General features: G+C 48.0%; 1 long non-coding RNA gene across 1 annotated transcript; it reads left to right on the top strand.

Moving 5' to 3' along the window:
- Window positions 1–8,685: 8,685 nt before the first annotated feature.
- Window positions 8,686–22,977, top strand: LOC117245618. Its single transcript, XR_004500487.1, has 2 exons — window positions 8,686–9,234; window positions 22,723–22,977. It is a non-coding gene; the product is annotated as an uncharacterized LOC117245618 (long non-coding RNA).
- Window positions 22,978–23,503: the final 526 nt, after the last annotated feature.

Raw genomic sequence — 23,503 nt, 5'->3', positions numbered from 1 at the left:
TTTGATGTTCATTCTTTGGGACTGCTGAGATCTTTTCAGAGGCTATTTGAGGTCTCTGTGGGGCTGTCTGATGTGAGGCTGACCCCTTGAAAGCAAGAAGCACATGTGTCCTGGAAATAAAGAGCCTTTAAAGACATATCTTGCTCAGACATTCATAATTACTACTAATTTTTGAAAACCCTTAGCTTAAATTTCCACAGCTGGCTCGGGAAGGAGTGATTTGGGGTTTTTTTTGACACAGAAAGGGAACAATCTCCCCTAAGTTTGCAGTTCCCACAATGACCATTCTGCTATGCTGAGGAATGACCTGTTTGCAGTTTCTGTTATCAGGAAAATACTCTGGACCTGAAGTGATTTTTCCCAGCCAAGGCAGCAGTTTTTGGGAAGTACTGGTTCCCCAGCAAAGCAGCTCTGGCAGGCGGCAGCTTTTAGTGCTTGTGGTCTCCTCAGAAAGGCAGTGATGCAGCTGAAGGGGTGAGGGTGGCATTTAGTACGTGCAGGGTGCACCACAGGGAAAGGGAAATCAAGATGCTGTGTGGGGGAATTGCAAAATGGAGAAATGCAGTCTGTAAAGAGGCTGGGCTGAGACACAAGGGGTAGTGGGAAAAGTAATGCTGGTTGTTAGCATCCCAGGGCTGGAGTGAGGGGAGAAGAACGAAGCTGCAAGTTGCTCAGACCATATGAGCTGTCACAAAGAAAATTTACTCTCTGGTGCTGTGAAGGCTTTGCACTAGACTCAAGTGCTAAAGACTCAGCAGCCACTAAAAGAAAAATAAACATTGGCCAAAAGTACAGTGGGGAGGTGCTGGGTAGCTGGTGATACCATGGTGAGCTCTGGCAGAGGAATGAACTGGGGGTTTATCAAGGGTTATCCCCATTATTCCACTTTTTTACTGAGCATCATGACCAGGCTCTGAAAACTCTGCCTCTTCCCACCAGAGTGCAAGAAAGGGGGAATCTGTTCCCCAGGGTTTCATTTGCTGTCACAAATGAAGGTGCCAAGAGCTTGTGTTGGCAGTGAGCCTGCAGAGAAACACTTGTGCCTTGTGCTGGTGACTCCTGCACTGCTGGAGGTGCCAGACAGACTGTTCCTGTTAATGTTGCTCCTGGATATGCATGGGAAGTCTAAGGGAGGTGCCAGAAAAGGGCATGGCAGGAACCTGGTGCTGTACTTATTTATTAGCCTTGAGTCTCTCCTTTTTGGCTACATCACATTGTTTCATGCATGTTAAAACACTGAGGATCAGAGTGTCTGGGAGGTAAACTGCAGGCCCAACTAGGCTTTGTCATTTTCTGGCTCTTCCCTGCCTAGTTATCAGGGGAAGACAGTTGATACAATCTTCCTGGATTTCAGTAAATCTTTCAATACTCTAGTTCACTGTACTCTTCTGGACAAAATGTCCATCCCATGGCGGGATAAAGACATCATGGGATGGGAGAGCAGCTGGCTCACAGGTCAGGCACAAGGGGTTATAGTGACTGGGGTGACATCAGACTGGGGACTTGTCACTAGTGGGGTTCCTTAGGGCTCCATCTGTGGCACTCTGCTCTTCATAAATTACCTGGATGCAGAACTGGAGCAAGTTCACAGATAATACAAAACTGGGAGGAGCTGTTGACTCCCTCTAAGGGAGGGAGGCCCTGAGAGAAATCTGGACAAATTAGAGGTCTGGGCAATCACCAACCACATGGAGTTCAACAAGGGAAAGTGCCAGATTCTGCACCTGGGATGGGGCAGCCCTGGATGTACAGACAAACTATGGAATGAGATGTGGAAGCAGTACCAGGGAAAGGGACCTGGGGGTCCTGGTTGATGAGAACTTAAACATGAGCCAGCAGTGCCCTGGCAGCCAGGAGGGACATCCCTGTCCTGGGGGCATCAGGCCAGCTGGGCAAGGGAGGGGATTGTCCTGCTCTGCTCTGCACTGGGGCAGCCTCACCTCGAGTGCTGGGGGCAGTTTTGGGTGCCACAACACAAGGATATGAAGCTATTAGAGAGTGTCCAAAGGAGGGCAACAAGGATGATGAAGGGCCTTGAAGGGAAACTGTGTGAGGAGAGGCTGAGGTCACTTGGTCTGTTCAGCCTGGAGGAGACTGAGGGGAGACCTCATTGTAGTTACAAGTTCCTCATGAGAAGGAGAGGAGCGGCAGACACTGATGTCTTCCCTGTGACCAGTGACAGGACCTGAGGGAATGGCCTGAAGCTGTGTCAAGGGTGGTTTAGGTTGGATATCATCACAAGGTTCTTCACCCAGAGGGTGGTTGGGCATTGGAACAGGATCCCCAAGGAACGGGTCACCAAGCCTGCCAGGGCTCAAGAAGTATTTGAACAATGCTCTTGGTCACATTGTGTGGCTATTGGGATGGTTCTGTGCACGGCCAGAAGCTGGACTCAAAAATCCTTTTGGGCACCTTCCAACTCAGCTTATTCTGTGATTCTGTGAACACATATGATAGCCAGGATTGTTTTGGTGGAATGCTGACCTGCTTTGTGTTGATTCAGGGCAGGACCATGGCTGTGGGTTGGAGATACTGCCATGGGGTAACCATGTCCTTCTGCATGGTGGGAGACCCTAGCAGTGTTACAGGGAAGGGATGAGGGGCTATGTATTGCAGTTGGGCAGCTAGCTCTGTAAGGATATGAGGGATCAGCAGACCTTGTCCCAAAACAAGGCCATTCCCCAAACCAAAGGAAGATCAGAGGGGCTCTGGTCTCCTGATTCTCCATCCAGTGGGATCAGGGCTCACAGGGCAGGACTGTATGGTGCAAAGTGTGTCCTACACTGCAGGGCTGAGCCAGCCCTTGCTGTTAGATCTTGTCAGTGGGGATTATCTTTGCTAAAGGCTCAGCCAGGTGGAATAATTGGTAACCAAATCCCATGCTCCCTCCCAGTACAGCCTGGGGCTGTAGATGGTTAACATTCTTCCTGTTGCCACAGCACCAGGACCTCTTCCCCAGGTGGTCCCATCCCAAGGACATTTCCTGTCCCTTATGCCCTTCAAAGTAGACTTCATAGCCCTCCCCTGCATGTTTACAATGCCCTGCCTTATGCCTGCCCCATACCATGTATCTGTATAGGTATGCCTTCCCTTCACTTTTTTGGGTACTTGTTGGAGGGTGGTGAGGACCTGGGGAATGACATGCCTTTCTCTGACTATGTAGTTGCAGGACTGGTGGCCTGTGCCATGTCACCAGTGGCCTGTAGCAGAGAGCAAGAGAGGCAGCTACTGCCCCCAGCCCTTTTGGACACAGGCAAATACAATTCCCTGGGTGATTAATGCTCCCAGCTCCTGCCCCACAACAGTGATGATTTTTGGCAGGAACTGCAATTTGTTTAGCACCAGCAATGTGCCACAGCCCATTGAAAGGAGGCAATGAGATACTTTTCCTACCCCCAAGCACTGACGGTTGGAGGCAGGAAGGATGAGACATGGAGGGTGTGAGCAGCACATGCGGAGGGAGTTTCAGGGGAAGCATGGGGTCTGGGCAGGGAATGGGTGGGACATCACAGCCATGGGTCTGGGAATGACCCTGGAAAGAGGGTCAACTCCCTGTTTTGCATGGCAGGAGGATGGCTGGCATGCTGATACACAGCCATGTGGGCTTGCCAGGATTCCTTCCCCTGCTTTTTTCCATGTCATGCACATGGATCTCAGCCATCAGCCAAAGCAGCATCCAAAATTGCATTTGGCACCCCTTGCTCACCCCAGTGATATGCTGTCCATCTCAAGGTGGAGCTCTGTCACTGATGCATCCACCCTGGGGAAAAATATAGGCCTTTTCCTGTGCTCCTGGCTGGGCTTACACCATTTCCACAGTGCAGCAGCTGTTCCCTCACCTACCCAGAGCCAGGCTGGGGGACAAACCTGTTAGTTCCCTTCTAAGGCTGCAGTCTTTACCACCTGTGTGTAAAGTGCTGTAAAAATGCCTCATAGCCATGGACTGGCAGTGTGGGGATATGGCTGCCTTTATCTTCCCATCTCAGCTGAATGTGGTGTGGTTTGTGGAGCAATGGGACCCAAGTCACAGGATGAATCCCCAGCAGTGGTGGAAGCAGGGACATGAATCCAGCCATTCTTTCCCCCTCTTCCAACAAGACATGTTCCTGAGCATGAAATTATTTCCATGTGCCTGCTGCTATGCTTGAACAATAATATTCAAAGCAGCTATGAGGGTTTTCTTCCAATGGTTGAGGTATTTCCAGTGCTCAGGAGTGGTCCAAGATAAACTATCAGCCTGTGACACACTTCTTCAGTGAGGCAGCTCCATGGGAGATACTGCAAAGCTGCCATCCCTCCTGTGATGAGGACAGAAGAGCCCTGCCTGACTGGAGGGATTTCCCCCCCAAACCTATTGCCCTGGAAATAGGGGCTGGCTTGTCTGCAGTTTTGCATGGGCAAAAATCTATTGGTGGTGGCAACTGGAGAAAACAGCCTCCACAGCAGCAAGCAGCCCTGAATCCACAAGCTGCAGTCTTGGAGATGCAGGGTGAGGGATGGAGAGGCTTGAGGAGGCTTGCAGCCAGTGGCAGTGCTGCTGACAGGGATGGAGAGGTCACTCAGCATGGAGGCTGCCTGAAGTCCAGTAGTCACTGCAGCAGTTCAGGTTGGTGTGGAGGCCCGTGGGCCGCCCACCCAGGTCCCAGCTGCATAGTGTGGCCTACCACATTCTGGGCAGTGAGATGAAATCCGGTACCTGCAGGCTGCCAGGGAACCCTGTCATTGCTGGTACAGGGGAGACCAGCTCCCCTCTGCCTCCTGAACCAGCCCACTGCTCCAGCCTTGGATGTGCTGGGAATCTGGCTGTGCAGCCCAATATCCTGGTGTCCTGCAGTGGTGGCTGACTTCTGTTGCTCAGGGAGACACTGAAACCCAGTGGTGAAATTTGGCCGGAGGACTCACATGTCTTGAGTTTCATCTGAAACCACAACGCTGTTGGTAGGTTTCTGTGCACAGCTCAGCGACATCCTGTTGGCTCGTGCCAACACTTACAGCAAACATTCATTTATTAGTATTAGCTTTTCTACAGGAATTTTGGCTGGGCCTAGTGTACTGGCAGGCCTCACTCAGGCTGGGATTTATGGCTGGAGCTGGTACCCCTGGGGCAAACAGGTCTCGGTGTGAGTCAGGGCAGACCTCGGCCGTGCCAACGCATGCGCTGCTGCCCTCCAGAAGGTGTGGATCTCCTAGGAAAAAGATCAGCACAGCCTCCATTGGGAGTTGCTGTAGACAACAAAGGTGAGTGAACCACCGAAGCAGCTCTCTGGGGATCCTGGGAGAAGAAATTTCTTGTTCTTGTCCCTGAACTGCTGAGGTTTTGAGCACTGCTGAGGCAGAGCTCAGTGGGCACAGCAGGAATGTTGTGCCCACTGGTGACAGAGAATCTGAGGTCTGTTTGGGGAACACCCACACCAAGTTCTTGAGAAGACAGGATCTAGCCCTGTGCACTGTCAACAAAATAGCTGACCTAGGAGATAGATGGGCATGGATGTGGCATTGAGAGGAACACGGCTTGCACTGCCCCCTGCTTTTCCCAAACTGCCTCCATGCTGTCCTTTACAGTGTACTCATATCCAGTGAAACCCTTGGGCTTGAGGTTACCCTTGTACTGCCCACTAAGATAGCCTTAATCCGTGTTACCCCAAAAAAGGGCTGCAAAGCACTCAGAGGGAAACTTCCTGCACAAGCCATACTTCTTCAGCTTATGCCTTCAGTTCATGCATCTGGCAAACCAGCTGGGAGGGCTGGAGGGCAGCACCAACCTCCCTGCACACCTCCTAGCAGGGCTGGATGACCACTATCTGGTTCTGGGATGGGAGCAGAGAGGCTCGAGCTGGGATCCTGAATCTAGTGGGTCCCACAAGCACTATCATCCTTGGTACTGCTTCTGTGCCATGTTACATCTCCAGGGACACACAGGGAAATGTTGGAAAGGCCAGGGCAGGTGGAAACTTCTCATGCTGCTCTCTCTACAGCAGCATAAAGAACATGGGCTGATCCAAGGGTAGAATTTGCCTTTAGTCTTTCCAGTGGGATTGTGGCACCAGTGTGAGAAGTTCCTGTATTCATCTGGGGATTTCAGCAGTAACACATGCAAGGAGTCCTCTCCAGTGGATATCAGATACTAGCTGTGCTCTCTATGCACAGGGTGGATCCTGGCTCTGCAGAGATTTTACCTGACCACATTAAGCTGGGATTTCACAGAATGGTTTGGTTGGAGGGGACCTAAAAGATCATCTTGTTTCCCAGGTGATCTACCACAGGCAGACACAGCTTCCATAAGTCTTGGAAGGGATCCTGCTGAATGTCACATAAAACAAGCAGCTGAGAATCATGTATCATGATGTTAGCTCCTCTCAGGCTGAGCTTTGGCTTGGGCTGTCCCTAAGGGCTGTGTGTCTCTGACCCTGTGGGAGATGCTTCCCTGACATGGAGTACCAATGCCAGACTGTCCTGTATGTTCAAGCTGTGGGAAACTTCAGCCCTCCTGTCCTGTCTCAAAGCAGAGATGACTCACAGTGGAGCTGTGGTCACTGTTCTGCATTCTATGGCTCTTTTGTTGTTTTTTTTTTTTTGCCATCTGAACTGGAACAGCTCAAGTAAAAGGCATGGGGAAGCCGTACCTCCTACCCTTTTTCTCCACCCTTACCCCATCTCTGGGTAATCCCCTGCTCCCAGGCCTCAGCATCCTGTGTCCAAAATCCCAGCTCTGGTCCCGCCATGCCCTGCCCATGTGCTGTGAGAAATGGCCATGCTGGGAAAGGTAACTCTGTGGGGAGATGGGATGGTCGGGATGACAACAGCAGGGAAAAGCACAGAATCCTAAAGGAGCAAAGGCAAGGAGTCAGGGTTTGTTGGGCCATCCCTCAGAACCCTGAATACCCACAGGCAGACCCTGGCCAGCAAAAGCTCTTTGGGTGCCGTTCTGAGGTGGTGAGCACACGCTACTGCCTCACCAAGGAGCTCACCAAATCCTACCCCTGAGGATGGCCAGGCTTGGGCTGGGAACTGCAGGGGGTGGTGGGCTCACCCTGGCTGGATGCCAGGCACCCATCAAAGCTGCTCTGCCACTACTCAGCTGGACAAGAGAAAATATAACAAAAGCTTGTGAGCTAAGGATCCAGAGAGATCATTCATTAAATACTGTCACAGGCAAAATGTGACTCAAACTGAAAATGTTAATTGAATTTATTATTAATAAATAGTATTTGTTATGGGTAGGATAATGAGAAGTAAAATAAATATTAAAACCCCTTTCCCCCCACTCCTCCCTCCTTCCCAGCTCTACCTCTTCCCACAGTGCTGCAGGGAGATTGGGATAGAGATTATGGCCAATTCATCACATATTGGTCCTGGGAGGAGTCCTTGCCCTGCTCCAGTGTGACCACCTTCTCACAGGAGACAGTTTTCCATGAACATCTCCAATGTGAGTCCATCCTGTGGCTGTGGCTCAGTCTTCCATGGCTGCAATCCATCAGGAGCAGGCTGCTCCAGCATGGGTCCCCCACAGGGGAAGTTCTACCAGCAAACCTGCTCCAGTCTGGGCTCTCTCCACAGGTCTTCAGGTCCTGTCAGGAGCCTGCTCCACCACAGGTTTCCCAAAAGTCCAAAGTCTTCTTTTGGGCATCCACCTGTTCCAATACAAGTTTCCCATGGGGTCCCAGCCTCCTTTGGGCATCCCCCTGCTCCAGCCTGGGCTCCTGCAGGGGCTGAGTTGGATCTCTGCTCCCCCGTGCCCTCCCTGTGCTGCAGGGGCACAGCTGCCTCACCATGGGCTGCTGCAGGGGCTGCAGGGGAATCTGAGCTGCAGAGCCTGGAGCAGCTCCTGCCCCTCCTTCTGCCCTGCCCTGCCCAGCCTGTCTGCAGGGATGCTCCTCAAACATGTTCTCACCTTGGTCTTCTCTGGATGCAATTGTGTCTGCACAATAACTTTTTCTCCCTTCTTAAATAGGTTATCACAAGGGCATTACTGTCATTTCTGGCTGGCCCAGCCTTGGCCAGTGCAGGGTCCATCCTGGAACTGCCTGGCATTGGCTCTGCCAGACATGGAGGAAGCTTCCAGAAGCTCCTCATAGAAGCTGCTGCTGTAGCCCCTCTGCTACCACAAGCTGGCCATGCAAACTGGACAGACAGGGTGTGGAGCTCTTCAGCTTGAGTGATGCCAGTGGCCAGCTTTGATGGTTACTGTCCATCCGCCTTGCAGATCTCTGGATGCCAGAGCTTGCTCTGAAAGATGACCAGCAGTAATGACAGGAATGGAATAGAGAAGGATGATCTGGCCTGGACTATGGAATCTGACCCAAGAGCAGATTTTCCTGCTCATGTTTTTTGCTGCCCAAGTTCTTGCTTCATCCTGCTGCTGTCTTGCCTCATTACCCCTCCTTAGGAGTTCCTAAGATGTCCTTTTTTTCAGCAATGCCCTGTGCAGTGCAGGTGAGGTGGGGTACCACCTGATTTGCTGAGCACCCTCCCCATCATAGCACTTCCTACGAGAGGACTCAGGTAGCTTCCCCAGGGTCAGGAAATGAGTTGGTGAGACTAATTGATTACAGTGTCTTGAGACCCAGGCTCCATAGTGACGGGTTTTTTCCACTGTTGTAGTTGTTGCCAGGCACAGAGCCCTTTTGTGCTGTGACTCCCAAGAGATCTTTGCTGGATGATGTTTATGTAGGCTGCAGTGTGAGGTTCTGCTCTGCTAGGCAGAACTTGCCACAGGGATTCAGTTATTCCCTTCCATATGCAAGAATGTGACAAGATAAAAAGGCATGTTTCTTCCCTCACTTTCATCCTGAAATGCTCCCTGACAGGAAGGGCTAATGAGGACAACACATCTGCCCCTGTTGAGGCTTCCATTCTCTCCAATTTGAGAATTGCCCTCGGCCCAGGAGACATCTGGGCTGTGCACGATGCAGCAGCAGATAGCAGTGCTCACACCCAGATATTCAGGAGGTGGTTTTGGCCAAGGGAATCCATCAGTTATGAACAAGCTCAGCCCTTGGAAGAGGATCTCTATCAGTTCCTGTTTGCATGCTACAGGATGCTTTCTGGATGACTCTGTAGCATTTGCACTTGGCCTGGTGAGCTGATCTTTCTCAATTTACTGTATTTATTTATTCCCTGCTTTTATCACTGATCTTGATGTGAGATGGAGCCAACCCCCACAAGCAGAGAGAGGAGAGTACACAGCAACAGCTGAAGGTGCAAGGTGTGCTTGGGTGACCCAAGGACAGGAAGGTGAGTGTTCCCATGTTACCTTCATGGTCTGTACTCTGTTCATGCCTCCAAGATGTCAGCTTCCCTTGCCTTGGATTGTTTCATTGCCCTTGAACAAAGAGGTCATACAAAGGAAGACAAGGAGACAGCTGGGCAGCAAGTGGTGCCCCAAAGCTCTCCCAGCAGATAAACAATAGATTTGAAAAGGTAAAAGGCTGAAAAGTATTACGAAGAAGAGGCCCACTTACTGAGCTGCCTGACAACCTGCCTCCTCTGGCCCTCAGCACTGTGCTGGTGTTTCTCCCTTGCTTTAGAAGGAAGGCAACAAGGAAAGGTGGTGCAGAAAAGCCTTCTCTGTCTCAAATCATGCACACAGCATCCCAGGCTGGCTCCGTGGAACTTCTCACCTGAGCTCTGGGTCAACATTGCTGTTTCTCCTCTGGCCAAAACCTGACATACAACCTTGTTAGCAAAGGGTGTTCCCCAAGCAATGGATCCTTTCTAAGACAGAGCTTTTGAGCAGCAGGATGTCACTAAAATCAGAGATCTGTTGGCTGAGTTGAGCCAGGCAGGCCAGCTCTTCCTTGGTGCAAATCAGTTGGGATCCCTCTTTTCACATGGTATGGGTTGTTTCCATCACAGTTTCATGCTGTGTCTGATCTTGTGCATATTGATCAGACCCTGAAAATGCCTTAAGTTTCATGGCAACTAACAAACATGACAGAAAAGTGCTGGTAAATATTTTACTGTGGCCAAAAGTGTACAATCATGCCTGTGTGATTAAGTCCAGTGGTAGCTATCACCCAGAATGTCACTGTTACCTGTCTCCCTCTGTATACATATATCACTTTCCAATGCCATTCCTTAGCCAGGCATGGGACACCACAAACAAGGGGAGGAAGAACCACGTTCTTCATCATGATGGAGTCTGGGGAGGGGTGGACTTCACTGTGGGGCTTCTGGGGTGCATCTGGGGATGGTGCTCCCTGGGATGCCTGGGGAAGGGGACTGCTGTGGGACAGCACCTCTAACCCCAGTGGATTTTACTCACATGGTATTAGCTGTCCTGGACTCTGTGCACTGCACAACAGGGGAATCCTCCACATTCCCAAAATACTGCAGGCTGAGAGTACACTCTTTAAGCCAAATATCTACCATTTCTATCCCTTTTTATTCCATCAAGGGGAAGGTATGTAGTCCTGGTCCGTGCTCTCTTACAGCTGGCTTCCTTTCCTTCCCTGGCTGTCTTACCATTTTCTACTTTTTTACCTCTCTATCCCATCCTGTGGTTCAGGAGATACAGGTCAGGCTCCCTTCCCACACAGAGAGGCCAGAACTCAAACCTTTCATATATGCTTAGGTGAGAGGGGGCAGAGGTCAAGGGCTCTTGCCAGCTCCCCTGCTGAAAGCCCTCTGCTATGCCCACAATGGAACATTTGTATGTTCTCTTTCAGATTGTTTTGTGCAAAGTGAGAGAGCTTTCCAAAGGAGAGATATGGATATCTCAGCCGTGTCTGACACTCACAGGCGCTGTTTACTTGGGGGTTGATCACTTCAGTTTTGTGTCTCATTTCTTGGGGGAGAGAAGGGATTTGAGCATGGAAACCCCGTGTCCTCTGGAGAAAACCATAGGCTGAAGGAGGTCAGGGCTGACTCCCCTGAGTATCTGAGTATTGTATCTGAGGCCTGACAAAACTTTAAGGGTTTGCCTGACAGGCCAGTGCACTGCCAGGACCCCTAACTGTGCAGTGCCTATCTTGTATCAACACAGCTGTTTCTTGGCCAGGAAAGTGCCATTTGTGTTATCTGTGACTTGGCTTTGGCACATGGTTTGTCCCTAAGATTAAGCAGATTTCTCCTCTGAGCCCTGTTCTTTGGTGCAAAGTGTATTTATCCCCATCCATTCCCTGACCCAGGAATTCTGTGGTGCTGCATGGCCCATGGAGGGCTCCTCTGCAGCCAGGGGGTCTCACCTCCCTTTTGCATCTGAGCAATCCTGTGCTACAACCCACAGTGACAAAAAGCCTTGTGAGCTGTCAGCCTGTGCATCAAAAATTTTATTCTGTATTGCCTGACTGGAACTGAAGTTTGCCAGGATCAACTAGGAGACCTTTTGGTCAAATTCTGTTTTCTTTCATGTGGCTTTGATGGAGCCTTTGTGTTAATACAAGCAGCAAAGCCTGATCTTAACGAGAATTCTGTAAGTGATTATCTCCCCAGGTCACAGTGCAAAGTCTGTTTGTGCTGGGGATTATTTGGGATTCCCTGAACACACAGTTTATGTGGGATAGAGGTGTGTGTGGCAGAGACTCTTTGGAGAAAGCCTGAGTGGAGGCACCTGTTCAAGGCCATTTCACACAAAGGGAGGATCTGGTGCAGGCATTGCCAGGGCCAGGGTTCCCTGGTCACCCTGCAGAACCAGTTTCCCAACTGGACAAACAGGACATGTAGCCAGCTTGAGCGTCCCGGTTGGCATCTTGTGTCTACCCAGGGTATTTTATGTGGAGCACTAAAGCCCACAGCTTTTGGCCAGGTGTGGGGCAGTGATTGTTGGGAACCCAGTGCCTTGTGCAAGAGCCCTCTCATTCTTGCATTATCTCCCTGGTGGCATAGGTTTGCTTTTCATCTAGTGACTCAGAAATCTAGCGTTGGCACAGAGAGCCTTTGTGTACTGAATAACCCCTAGATAGCACCATTTTTGGAAGAAAAGAAGGATGGGTGGAAGGAGTAGCTAGGAGCAACTCCCTATCCTCTTCCTCCAACCCAAACCCATTGCTACTGCAATGGCTTTTGGGCATGGGCAGGCTCCAAGTGTTTGAATTTCTCCTAATGCCACATCCAGGTTTCAGCACATTGAACTGTCTGCAGAATCCTTGGCTCCTGAGGACCTGTTTGACCTCACCCATGGAGATGTTGGCTGCAAGAGAAGTCTCCTGAGTTATGCTCCCCATTCCAATCACCCAAGGAGGAAAGCTGTCTCCATGTGCACACCTGCATGCCCTGTCGTGTCTGTTGTAACTTCTCCTTGACTCATTTCTTTCTGCAGGAGATGGTGGGAACTCCCTCCCTGGGAATGGCTGGTCACAGGGAATGTGCTCAGGCTCCCCTCTCACCTCTCATGATTTCCCTTAGGATTTTATCACACAGGGCAAGGTTCTCGTTTGGTTTTTTGCTTTTTTTCCCCCCCAAATGTGCTGACAGCTGTGTTTGGAAGTGCCAGGGAGGTATAACACCTCTCCATCTGTGTGTTATACAATTGGCCCATCTCTTGTATTCCCCTGGCGACAGCTGGTGCTCCTGTGACCAAAAGGAAAGGTGACAGAAAACAAAATCCTATCTCCTCTTAGGTTCCTTTATGGCCATCCTCATGGGAAGAACTATTGGAAAACGTCTGTCTCCAAAGCTCAGAAATATTCCATGAGGATTTCTTTGCACTGCCCTTGCTGTTTCCTGCATCCCCATCTCTCCTTTCAGAATTTCACCTTCCATGAAACATCCCAGCTGCAAAATCAACCATCAAAGAGGGCCTTTCTCCTCTTCTTGCAACTTTCTGCCTCTCCCCTGGTGCACAAAAATTCTCTGCCTGTCTGGCACAATGGACTAAGCAGTTCTCAGCAATTCTTCGCCTCTGGGCCACTCCATGCTACTTCAAAGCATGCCTGAAACCTTGCTGTTTGTTTTCAGCATATGTTCCCTATAGATTTATTGCTTTTGCTATTTAATGGATGCTATTATCACAGAAACCTGCTGTAGCTAAAACGATTTTCACTGATGTCCCTGCTGATTCAATCTGATTCTGCAAGATGTGGTGGGAACTTTTGCAGATGTTTCTTACCCTGAAATACTTGCACGCTCAAAAACCTGTACAAGACCTGTTGAAACTGATTGAAAGAGTTGTATTAAAGCCACAGGTTGCCTCAGGGCTCTCTAAGAGCAAAGTTTTCCAAGAGAAGGGGCAGGTCCCACCACCCAGCCCTGTGGTGGATTGATTGGAAATGTAGTGAACTGATTTAATGTCGTTCTTGGGCTTTAAAAATTATGAAACACAAATTATTTTTTTGGAAAAACATGTATGTTAGGGCAGAGATGTGGGACCTTTGGCTTCTGTTATGTATCTTAGGGGCACCACTGCCACTAGATTCAGCACAGAATTCCCAGTTTGTTTTGGTTTCCATCTGCTGATGTGAAACTTTCTCTATCGCTTTCAGCATTGAAACATTCCCTTTGGCTATTTCCTGCTGATTTGAAATCAAAAAGTGTCAGAAAAGAAAACCAGGCCTTTTTGAGCAACGCATTCATGAGGAGTTTCTCATTTCTCCCCTCCAAGGTGCATTACAGTGGTTGATGGGCACCGTGTGCCTCTGGGCGATCCCATTAGAGCCAGACAGGGTTAATGGTGAGGTGGTTGTGATTATGGGTCTGTTTTCTGAGTGATGCATAAATCTCCCCCCCTGTTCAGGTATTCTGCAGGTGGCCTTTGAGCCAAAAGCTAGAGTTTGGCTGGTAGCTGCTCCTTTTAGGCTGGCTGGGGAGTGGAGGCGTGCTCAGTGGGCACGTGTGCCACGTGCAGGCCATACTCCTCCTTAAGAGAGGGAGAGCATCCTCCTCTTCCTCCCCTTTCCTTGCTGCTCCTCAGATTAATTTTTCTTGATGTAAGAGAGCTGAGTGATGGTTGATTAAGCCATGACCTGAGCTTTATATAATGCATTGTGCAATGCACTTTATGTAATCAGAGATTTCTTATGTAATTTATTTGCAGGGCACTCACCAAATCAAGGACCTGATCTCATTCCTGTTGTGTGGATGGGTTTGCTGTTTCTGGCCTCTCCCAGGCCTGCCCTGCGTTTTCAGGGGGGCAGGAAAGCAAATGCATGCAGCTGTGGTTTGATGGCTCTTCATCCATGCCCATCTCCAGAAAGATCTCTCCAAATTCCTTAAAAAGGAAGAAGGCAGAGCTTAAGATTTTCCTTCTGTGGGCCAGGTTTAAAGGGAGCTTAGCTGCACCCATATTCCACGAGTTGTAATGGGACTTGAGGCACAGCTCCCCATTTGCTGTATCTGATGTGCTTGAATAGCCATCACCATTTCCTTGCCAGTGAGGCTGGATTGTGCTAGAAGGTGGGTCAGGAATGTGAGGTGAGGATGTGATTCAGGCTGTGAGCTGAGGATATGACCCATATCAGCATGAGATTAAAATCCAATTCCTCCTGGCAGCTGAGCGCACAAATCATGCCTGCCATTCATGTTGCCTATTGAGGTGGTTAATCCATCAATGGGGCCTCATCTGTGCCCCAGGATTGGAATCATCCACACCTAGGCAGTGACAGAAAAGCTAATGGGCTGGAAACAGCCACTGCAGATGCCAAAAGAAAGAAATATCACTGTGGGGCCCTCTCGCTCTGGCGCAGTGTTCCTACTGGCTCAGTGTGTGGCTGCTGCACGAGTTCTCCCAGGGGATGGTCAAACAGGGGTAGTGCAGCATCCCAGAGCCTCACAGGCACTCTCACCAACCCTCTCCAGCCTTCCTCCCCTCCTGTTAGTTGGGTTGCTCTTGCTGAAACTGCTGGGGATGTGGTGCAAGCATGGCTGTGGCCTGGCATGATTTGGGTTGCATAGCTGCCCCGCACACCCCACTGAGCCCTGGGACCCTTGCCATGCTCTTTCATGCTACAGAGGCTGTGCTTAAGGAAAACCGTAGGATTTTACATTCTTTTGTGTACCTTTAAACTACATGTATTTCGCAATGGCAAGAGAACCTGATACCTGGCTGGGAGGCTGACTGCACTGCCGGGTGTGTGAACAGTGTCCTGCATAACCTACAGCAGGGAAGGGCTCTTGGGTGCCAAAGCACTCACTCCTCAGTCATAGAATCATAGAATGGTTTGGGCTGGGAGAGAGCTTAAAGGGATACCTTCCACTAGACCAGGTTGCTCAGAGGTCCACTTGATATTTAAATTCAAGTGATTAATACCAATGCCACTGCCACCAGTGAACCATTTCATGGCATCCCACCTAGTCTGCCCTTGGACACTTCTAGGGATGGAGAATCGTCAGCTTATCTGGGGAACCTGTGCCACTTCCCAACCACTCTCACAGACAAGAATTTAATATCTAATTTAAACCTGACATCAGTTTATACTGAGTTTATACCCATTCTTCCTTATCTTATTTCTCCATATCCTTGTAAAAAATCCCTCTCCAGCTCTATTGAAGCCCCTCTAGGTACTGGGGTTATAAGGTATCCCCAGAATCTTCTCCACACTGAACAGCCCCAACTCTCCCACCCTGCCAGTTGAAGTCTAATTAGTAAGGGAAGTTGTAGTGATTAGGACACCCTGAGATGAAGGGAAGAAGACAGGCATAAAGCCTGATGGATCCTTCCTTTGTCTTCATCCATGATCTGAGCTATCTGAGGTGCTTGATGCCTGCTAAAATTTTCTTTAGCATGAAGAGAAATTAAAGAGGAAATTTGTCATTTGAGATGGGCGTTATCAGATCCTTCATGGATCTGCTTGTCTTGTCCTCACCACTTGTACAGGTGGGGTGTCCTGGCCTCCCTGGGGAGCAGGGTCTGCTACCCTACATGAGACACCTCACACACCTCTGGCCCACGGGACATTTCAGAGTAAAGTTATGAAGTCAAAACCCTCCAGACTTTTCCTTCTGAAAAAAGGAAAAGGATACATATTATAGAAAATTCCTGACTTCCCTTTCATCCATCCCCCCGTTTCTTGCTGCTATTTTGTTTTGAATTTCAGCTTTGGCAAAGGTGCATATGAGAGGCCAGGAACACTCTGATGGGTTTCCTGGTTGCTGTTGTTGAGAGATGCCATGACCTCTTTTATCCATCTCACCTGCCAGGCAGCTGAGGCGTAAAGCCCCAGGTAGATGTTAAAGCTCCAGCCTGCTGGGAGCTCACAGGTTCACTTCCCTCCACAGGTGAAATGCGATGTACAAGCGGGTATTGTGTGCAAAGGAGGAGGCTTTGGTGGGGAGACAGCTTGTGCTGGGTAGAATCCAGCACAACTGGGGAATCCACACTTTTGGTTCTGGGAATCCCTGCCTGAACTTCCTTGTTGACCCGTGGTAACCAGAGCTGTGTGGTGCTAGCATTGCAATCTCTCATTTGTCCAGACTGTTATGAGAGATGTGTTGTTTGTGCTGTGTCTTGCAGAACATCAACAAAGAACCAGGAGGTGCGGGGAGAAGTTCCCAGTTGGAAGCAGAGATTTAATTAAAAAATGATCATCATAGATGATCACTGGTGGAAGAGATGTTGCCAGTGAGTTGACAACTGTGGTGGTCAGAGGTCTCTCAGCAGAGAGGCTGAACTAAGACTATTTTGAATAATTAAAGTATTTTCTTTTTCAGTTGGTAATACGGAGTATTATTTTCCAGCATTACAGACCACATGTTGTCCCTCCTTGCTCACTGTGATGTGCCCAGCCCTGTAAGCTCTTTGCTCACTGTATTTGTTAGCTCTGACGGGAGAGAAGGGTTATATTTCAAGAAGGAAGGTGCAGATTTTGGTGTGGATGCAGGTATAGTCCTTTGTACAAACAAGGGAGAGGCAGATGTGGGGAGGCAGCAGCTGTAAGCTGTACAGAAAGGGCTTTACAGGTGGCTGGAGCAGTTATCAGCTGACCATAAGTCAACAGAGTCATGGTGCTGCAAAAAGAGAAAGGAAAATTTAATCATCCTTGGGAAGTATAAACAGCGGCATTGTTTATAGGACACATGAAATAGCTCCAATGATTTTTTAGTGCAGATCATGTCTACATGGCAGTAATATGACCAGCTCTGGGCACTGCCCTTCAGGAAGGTTATGTACTTGTTGGAGAGGGTTCCAAGAAATGCAACAGAAGTGACTGGAGGGTTAGGGAACATGATCTGTGGATGAGACTATGATCTAGAGCAGGAGTTTTTCAGACTGTGGCTTATTGTCTTCTGGTCTATTTGTACATGGTCTGGAAGAGGGGAATAAGAAAAACAAGTTTCTCTACGTTTTAGAGCTGTTTACAGATACAATATCTTTAAAAAGGTCTGTCCTTGCAAAAAAACTTAGGGCCAAACACTGAAGTGAGAGACAATGCCACTCCTATTTCACAAAGAAGAGTGAAAGGAGCCCAATGCCAACTTATAAATTCATAAACTAGAAGGAAGAACCTGTTCTGTTGGTTGGGGAGGAAGAAAGTTAGGAGAGTGCATTGTAGCAATGACAATGGAGGAAATCTTAGGGATAGTGGGATCTCTAGGTGCTGGAATGTGTGATCTGGGCAGGCTTGTAATTCCCAGCATGGGAATCTCAAAGAACAGGCTAGATAAATATCTGTCTGTAATCACAAAGTTAGGGCTGACCCCTTGTTGGCTCTCTCCAGGTCACTTTGCATCCCAGTTCTCTACGCTTGTGTAACTAACTGGTGTTAATTTATGGTCACTGCTATTTAATATATTCATAAACACAGTTGAGAAGGGTGTGAGCAATGAACGAGTTGTCACCTAACTGCTCACTTCCTTTTCTGGATTAGTAAAAATACATTGAGCAATACTAATCCACTAATCCAGCCCCAGGTATCTATGAATTGCTAGGCAGACATCCCCAGCTCCATTTTTCTATGATTCTGCATCACAAGCCTGGCATGTTGATTCTGGGAGGTAAATGCAGTGGCCTCAGATTTGATCCTAACTCTTCACAATGCTGACAAACATCCTGAATGTCATCCACCCCTCTGCTAATCTGCACTATGTTGAATTTTAGCTGGTAGTAGCAAGACAAAAGGTAATTCCAGGAAGCTTGGCTGTGATGCTACTGCTGTTGTTTGACAAGGATCTGATTCCTCTAAAAATACTTGTGGTGGCTTGAAGAAAGCAAAAGCCTTGGTTACTCACTACAATACCTGTATTTGCTAGAGAGATGACTGAATCACAAAATCACAGAAAATATTTGGGATCTGGATAAAGTCTTGCAGTATGTGTAGCTTTTCTAGAGGGGCCATGCTTCTGAGAGGTCTCACTGGAAGGTAGGAGAAAGAGTGGAAGAGATGATGGAGTTGGAAACTGTTTTGAGGACAGTGATTTAATGAGAATGATCCAGATGAGATGAGACACTTGCACTCTCCTGGGTGGATCCAGGTTCCCTGTAATTTCAGTGCAAGGGCAGGGGTTTTCTTTTGTCTTGCTATTTTGGTTCTATTCCAGCTCCATTAATTGCAGTTCATTTGCAGTTTTAAAACCTTCTTGTCTGTGAAACCCTGGACTGATGTGCCAAAAGGCTTTGGTAATTCAGGGCACAGTTTAGAAGTGGGGCAGCCATTGTCTCTGGAATGCAACAACTCATCGACCCACTTTAACTTCCAGCTTCCACCTCTGTGTGGGCACCACTCAGGCCACTGACAGGTACTGCCTTATTTTTCCTAACATGCTGTTTTTTAACTGTGGTCTGTGGAGATGGGCTTTCCACTCCAGAGGGTTTCCTGCATGTTTTTGCCCAGGGTTTTCTGGGATAAAGGTATTTTTTTAGGATGTTAAAGCAAGCAGACAGTGAAGCGTGTTTCATGTTATCTGCAACCCCTTTGCAGAAAGGCCTTGCAGGGATTACAGCTCTAAGTGAGCTTACCCTTTTGCCCAAATTAGCAGTAGATAGGAGCCTTCACCATTTCCTTGTTGGCGAATGCTTATAGGTAAGTCAAGGATAAAACTCACAGGCTGAAGGGACAAGCACAGGTGATATTAATAAGCTCTATGAAATCAAAGGAGTCCTCTAAGCCTATTATTCAGAAGAAGTCATCTAAATACTTGTCTTGAGACCTCAGTTTCTAGCTGAAGCACAACCAAATCCTGCTGTGTTTCTTTCTCATTGAAATTTTGTTTGTGTTTCATCTTGAGGAAAATGTCCCAATCATGAGATTAACAGGGATATGCTGAATTAATGAGAATGTTTAAAAAATCCATTAACATCTATGAAGGTGACAGTCTGATTTGTGGGTAGCATTTTAAATGCTTTGCCCCACCCAGAATACAGAAGCCTCTGATATGTCATTTTGCTAAAACTTTGCTGAGTCTGGCAATTGTGCTATGTGATAAACTCTTTTATTTCAGTTATTTGTCTTGCTGAGGTTGTTTACAGAGAGGGTGTGATGAGTGCTGACAGATGAGGATAGAGGACACATTTACATGTTCAGTTCAGAGGTTTTTTGTCATCACATCTTTTCAAAGACCCAAATAAGAAAGAAAGTGCAATTATTTTATACTTGTCTGGATTTGAAGCAGGCTGTTTGTGTTGCTTCTGTGTCCTTAAATGAGTCAGTGTCCTTGTGGTGTTCATTTGTTGAAATTTTCAGTTTATAACAATGTGGAATTTTCTGTTCTTAGAAAAACTATTTTTGCTTTTTTAAAGTAGAGCAGTTATCTAAATGAATTTCAACAGGTGAGATGTCATTTTAGGTTATTCAGGGTCTTGCAGAAGTGAAAATTTTGCTACAAATAAACTGGACAAACTTTGCTGTGTGTATAAAAGTCTTTGAGCATGAAAGTTGTTTTTAATAATATTAATCCTTGAAGTAAATTTTGACACTTACTTTATTTTTAAAAATTCCATTATCTTTTTCTTCCTATTATCCTTCTGGCTTTTCTGAATTTTCTGAGGAGCTTGTCTATGTGCTACCAAACAAATATTTCCTGATTTTTGCAAATACTCACTATTTTGTGAGTTGCCATGCTAACAATATGCCATGCTAACATATGCCAAATTTATTTGACATATGAAACATAAACTCTCCCGGATTAATACAAGAAAAGGAGTAAAGGAGAGATTACACAAAGGTTTGTATAGGGTGAAAAAAATCCACATTAAAGTTCTTCAAAGAGTTTTGTCATAATCAGTTAAGGAATAACCTAGGCTAGTTAGAATCTCGAATCAGAAAGATAACTAACATCCATAGAAAACTTTTTCAGACATCTATCAGCTTGAGATGCTTCTGGGGATAGAAAGTGCCTCTGTAGGGATAGACTTTTCATCTTCACAAAATCTGCCGTGCCTTTTGTCTGTACTTACACTGCTGCCTTTCTCTAAGTAGCATATTTCTCAAACCATCATCTTTCTCAAGCAGAACGTAGGCTCGAGTTTTTATGACATCTCTAATGTATCTAATGGCTCTAATAACATCCTCCTACATCTTTGCTCCCAGCCAACAAGATATATAGTATTTATTGCACAATAATTTCTCACTGAATAACATAAATACCTCACAAACTTGCTTTCCTCATGTACATGTTCAGTCTAACTAAATCTGATGTCTTGTATGTGTAGGAGTTGCTTTCCCATAAGAAGTCATTAATTGCTTCCTTGCCTCTTGGACCAGAGGGTCTCTGGTTTTACAAACTCCTCTGTAAAGCAGGTTTATAAGTTGCATGTAAATTCTATTTTCTGGCTTGACTGAGTTCAGGTGAATGTCTTGATCATGTTTTACATCTAAATTACTACACAGTACAGCACCACCTCAGACGGGAGGTGGCAATTAGCTGAGAGTTTCCTAAACCACACAGCAAACTGCCTGTGGTTCTTTGGGTTTCCTTGTACACCCTGCTACAAAGCAGCTTGAATTCCTTGTGGCTTCCAAAATTCCCCACCAATATGCAAGGGCTGGGATTTTAACCCTTTCCCAGCAGTGCCCCAGTTTGTGTGTACCTCTGAGCTGGGCACAGACTGGTCTTGAGAGAACCAGCCAGAGCAGGTCTTAGCACCAGAGACCCAGGGAGTGCCAGGTCCTGGTGAACCCAGTGCAGTGGAGGTGGGAGTTCTCAGGAAACATCATTGAGCCACTCAGTGTAGGACTGAGCTGGAGACAAGGTGCTGGGGCTCCCTGGGAAGTGTGAGCAGTGGAGGGGTCTCTCCACAGGAGGAATTGAGAAGGCTGGTGTGGCTGTGTTGGTAGAGTGTGTGCCATCAGCAGTTTGCTGGGGACTTTGGGGTTGGCAGCACCAAGTCCTGCCTCTGTGCAGGATGTGCAGAGAGATGTTGGGCTGGGCAAAGAGAACAGGGAAAAAGTTAGGGAGGGTCTGATTAGCTCAATGCTTGGGAGAGATTCCAGCAGCTATGCTAACTGGGTGGGTTGGGATGATTTTTCTCTTCTAGTTTAACAAAACAAAACCCCATCTACTTTTATGCAATATGAGGAAGGAAGGTCCAAATTCAGGTGCAGGGAGCTGTGAAGCTGATGTCCCACTCTTGCTCTGCTTGCACACTGGGGGAAGAATGAGGAGTAATGGAGATGAGGTACTGACTACTTCCACCTCATGAGCAGGGGGAGAGCAAACTGTATAGCTCTGTGCTGAGTGCCCTGTTGTGGCTGAGAGGGTTTTGAGGAAAGATGAACCCATCTCCAAAGGACTCTGCTGTACCAGTAAGTGATGTGGGGAGCAGCTTGGGGGCAGAAAAAAGAAGTGGAGAAGTAGTGGGTGGCTCACATGGCTCAAATTGCGGACAGATGACATTAGGCTTGACCGTAAAGTTGGTGTGAATCCATTTTTTGTCTGTATGCCCACCTGAATCCCTTCACACTACTGTGGCAGCAGCCCAACATGACTGGTGAGTATCACTAGCCTGGGAAAGCATCCATTGGATTTAGGAAGGTGTGATTCCTTTGTGATAGTCCTGGTTTATCCTACTGACTGCCAGCTGCAGAGGCATTCCCTGAGGCAGGGAATGGCGTAAAAAAAAAATTAAACTTCTTGTGAAAGTAAGCCTCAACTTCCCTTTCTCCCAGCTGCTGATGAATAGCACTTTTGTGTCATGAGTTGGTGGGGTCCCTTAGGTGTGGAGTGACTGAGCACAAAGTGAGGTGATACTGTGCTGGGGAAGGGGTAAATACCTACAAGCAGGCTGTCCCTGAGTGCCAGGTGTGCCCAGCAGGGCTTGGCAGCAGACCTAGAGGGACAAGGGGACCCAGGGACCCTGTGGTGAGCTTGAGCAGAGGGGTGCTTCTTCCCTCCCTCCCTGCTGACTCACCTGCATTGTGTCACCCAGGGCATTAGTCAGGGAAATGGACTGAGGGGGTTTACCTTTACATTGCTTGTCTTGTTCCTGTGGTTTTCCATCAGCCCCTGTTGCTCTCTTTCTGTTCCCAGCCAGTGCCTCCCACTCCTTGGGTTGATTTTGCCCAAGCAAAGGGAGAAAGGCCCACGCTATAGATGGGCACTGACTGGAGGAAACCGTGAAGCCCAGGCCTGTGTGGGGAAAACCCAAACAAAGGCCTAGCACACACACAGTGCTGCTTTTCCCTAAGCTTGCAAAGACCCCAAAGAATGTGGGCCTGAAACCTTGGGGTGGGCTTAGGAAAGGGGATCAGTCTTACCAGCACTTGCTGGAACTGGGACACCACAAATCCTGGGACCAGCACCATGGTGATTCCTGCAAGACCCTCATTCTCTTAGGCTTATGTGGCAGCCCAGCTCTGCTCCAGGTCCCTGCTGTGTAAAGTGCTTGTGGTCTTCATGCTGTGTTTCTTCCAGGTGGGACCTGTGCCCCAGACAAGCTGCAACTCACACCTGAACTCTCCATGGAAAACTCCAGCCCTTCTCCTGTCTGACTCCCTCTGGTCTATAAGGGAAGTTGGACACTGGGTTCCAGCTCTATCAGCAATGGAAAAAGCAAAATAATAACTTCACATGACCTAGTTCTGGCTTTTCTGTTCTTACCAGCTGCATGATAGCCACCATTCGGCACTACAGACTTTTAGTTTCCTTTAATAAAGTCATTTGCACTTTACCCGAGCCTGTTCTCTGGAGCCCTCCCAGACTCACTGTAAGTCTCCTTTTTTTTTCTGCCTTGGAATCAGTAAAAGTGCAGACCAAAATGGTGCCCAAGCCTGGCCCCTCTGTACATTCTTCTGAGATGTTCCTGTATTTGAGAGCACACTTTGCAGAAGAAAGTTTCCAGTAGCAAATCACTTTAAACCACTGTACTCTGCTGATTTTAGATTAGGATTTCATGCTGGAGAATGAGAAGAGTACCTTATCTCCAACCTCCTCCCAGGCCACAAGATGATCTGCCAGGAAGCATATTTGTTTTGATGTGTTTTCTCTTCAACAAACCATCTTATCTGCACCAATCTCCTCATTATGTTCCCAGCACTTATTTACTGTTCAGTCAACAGGGAAGACAGGGGTCTTTCCTGGCACAGAAGGTGGCTTGACTGAGCTGGGATTCCTGGTGTCCTCCTGGGCCTGCATTTTAAAGATGGATGTTGTGTTTACCCTTCATTTGTCCTATGGGAACGCCAAGAGTTCTCAA

Source organism: Parus major, chromosome Z, assembly GCF_001522545.3.
Source record: "Parus major isolate Abel chromosome Z, Parus_major1.1, whole genome shotgun sequence".
Lineage (NCBI taxonomy): Eukaryota > Metazoa > Chordata > Aves > Passeriformes > Paridae > Parus > Parus major.
This window is presented reverse-complemented; position numbering and strand designations above follow the sequence as displayed.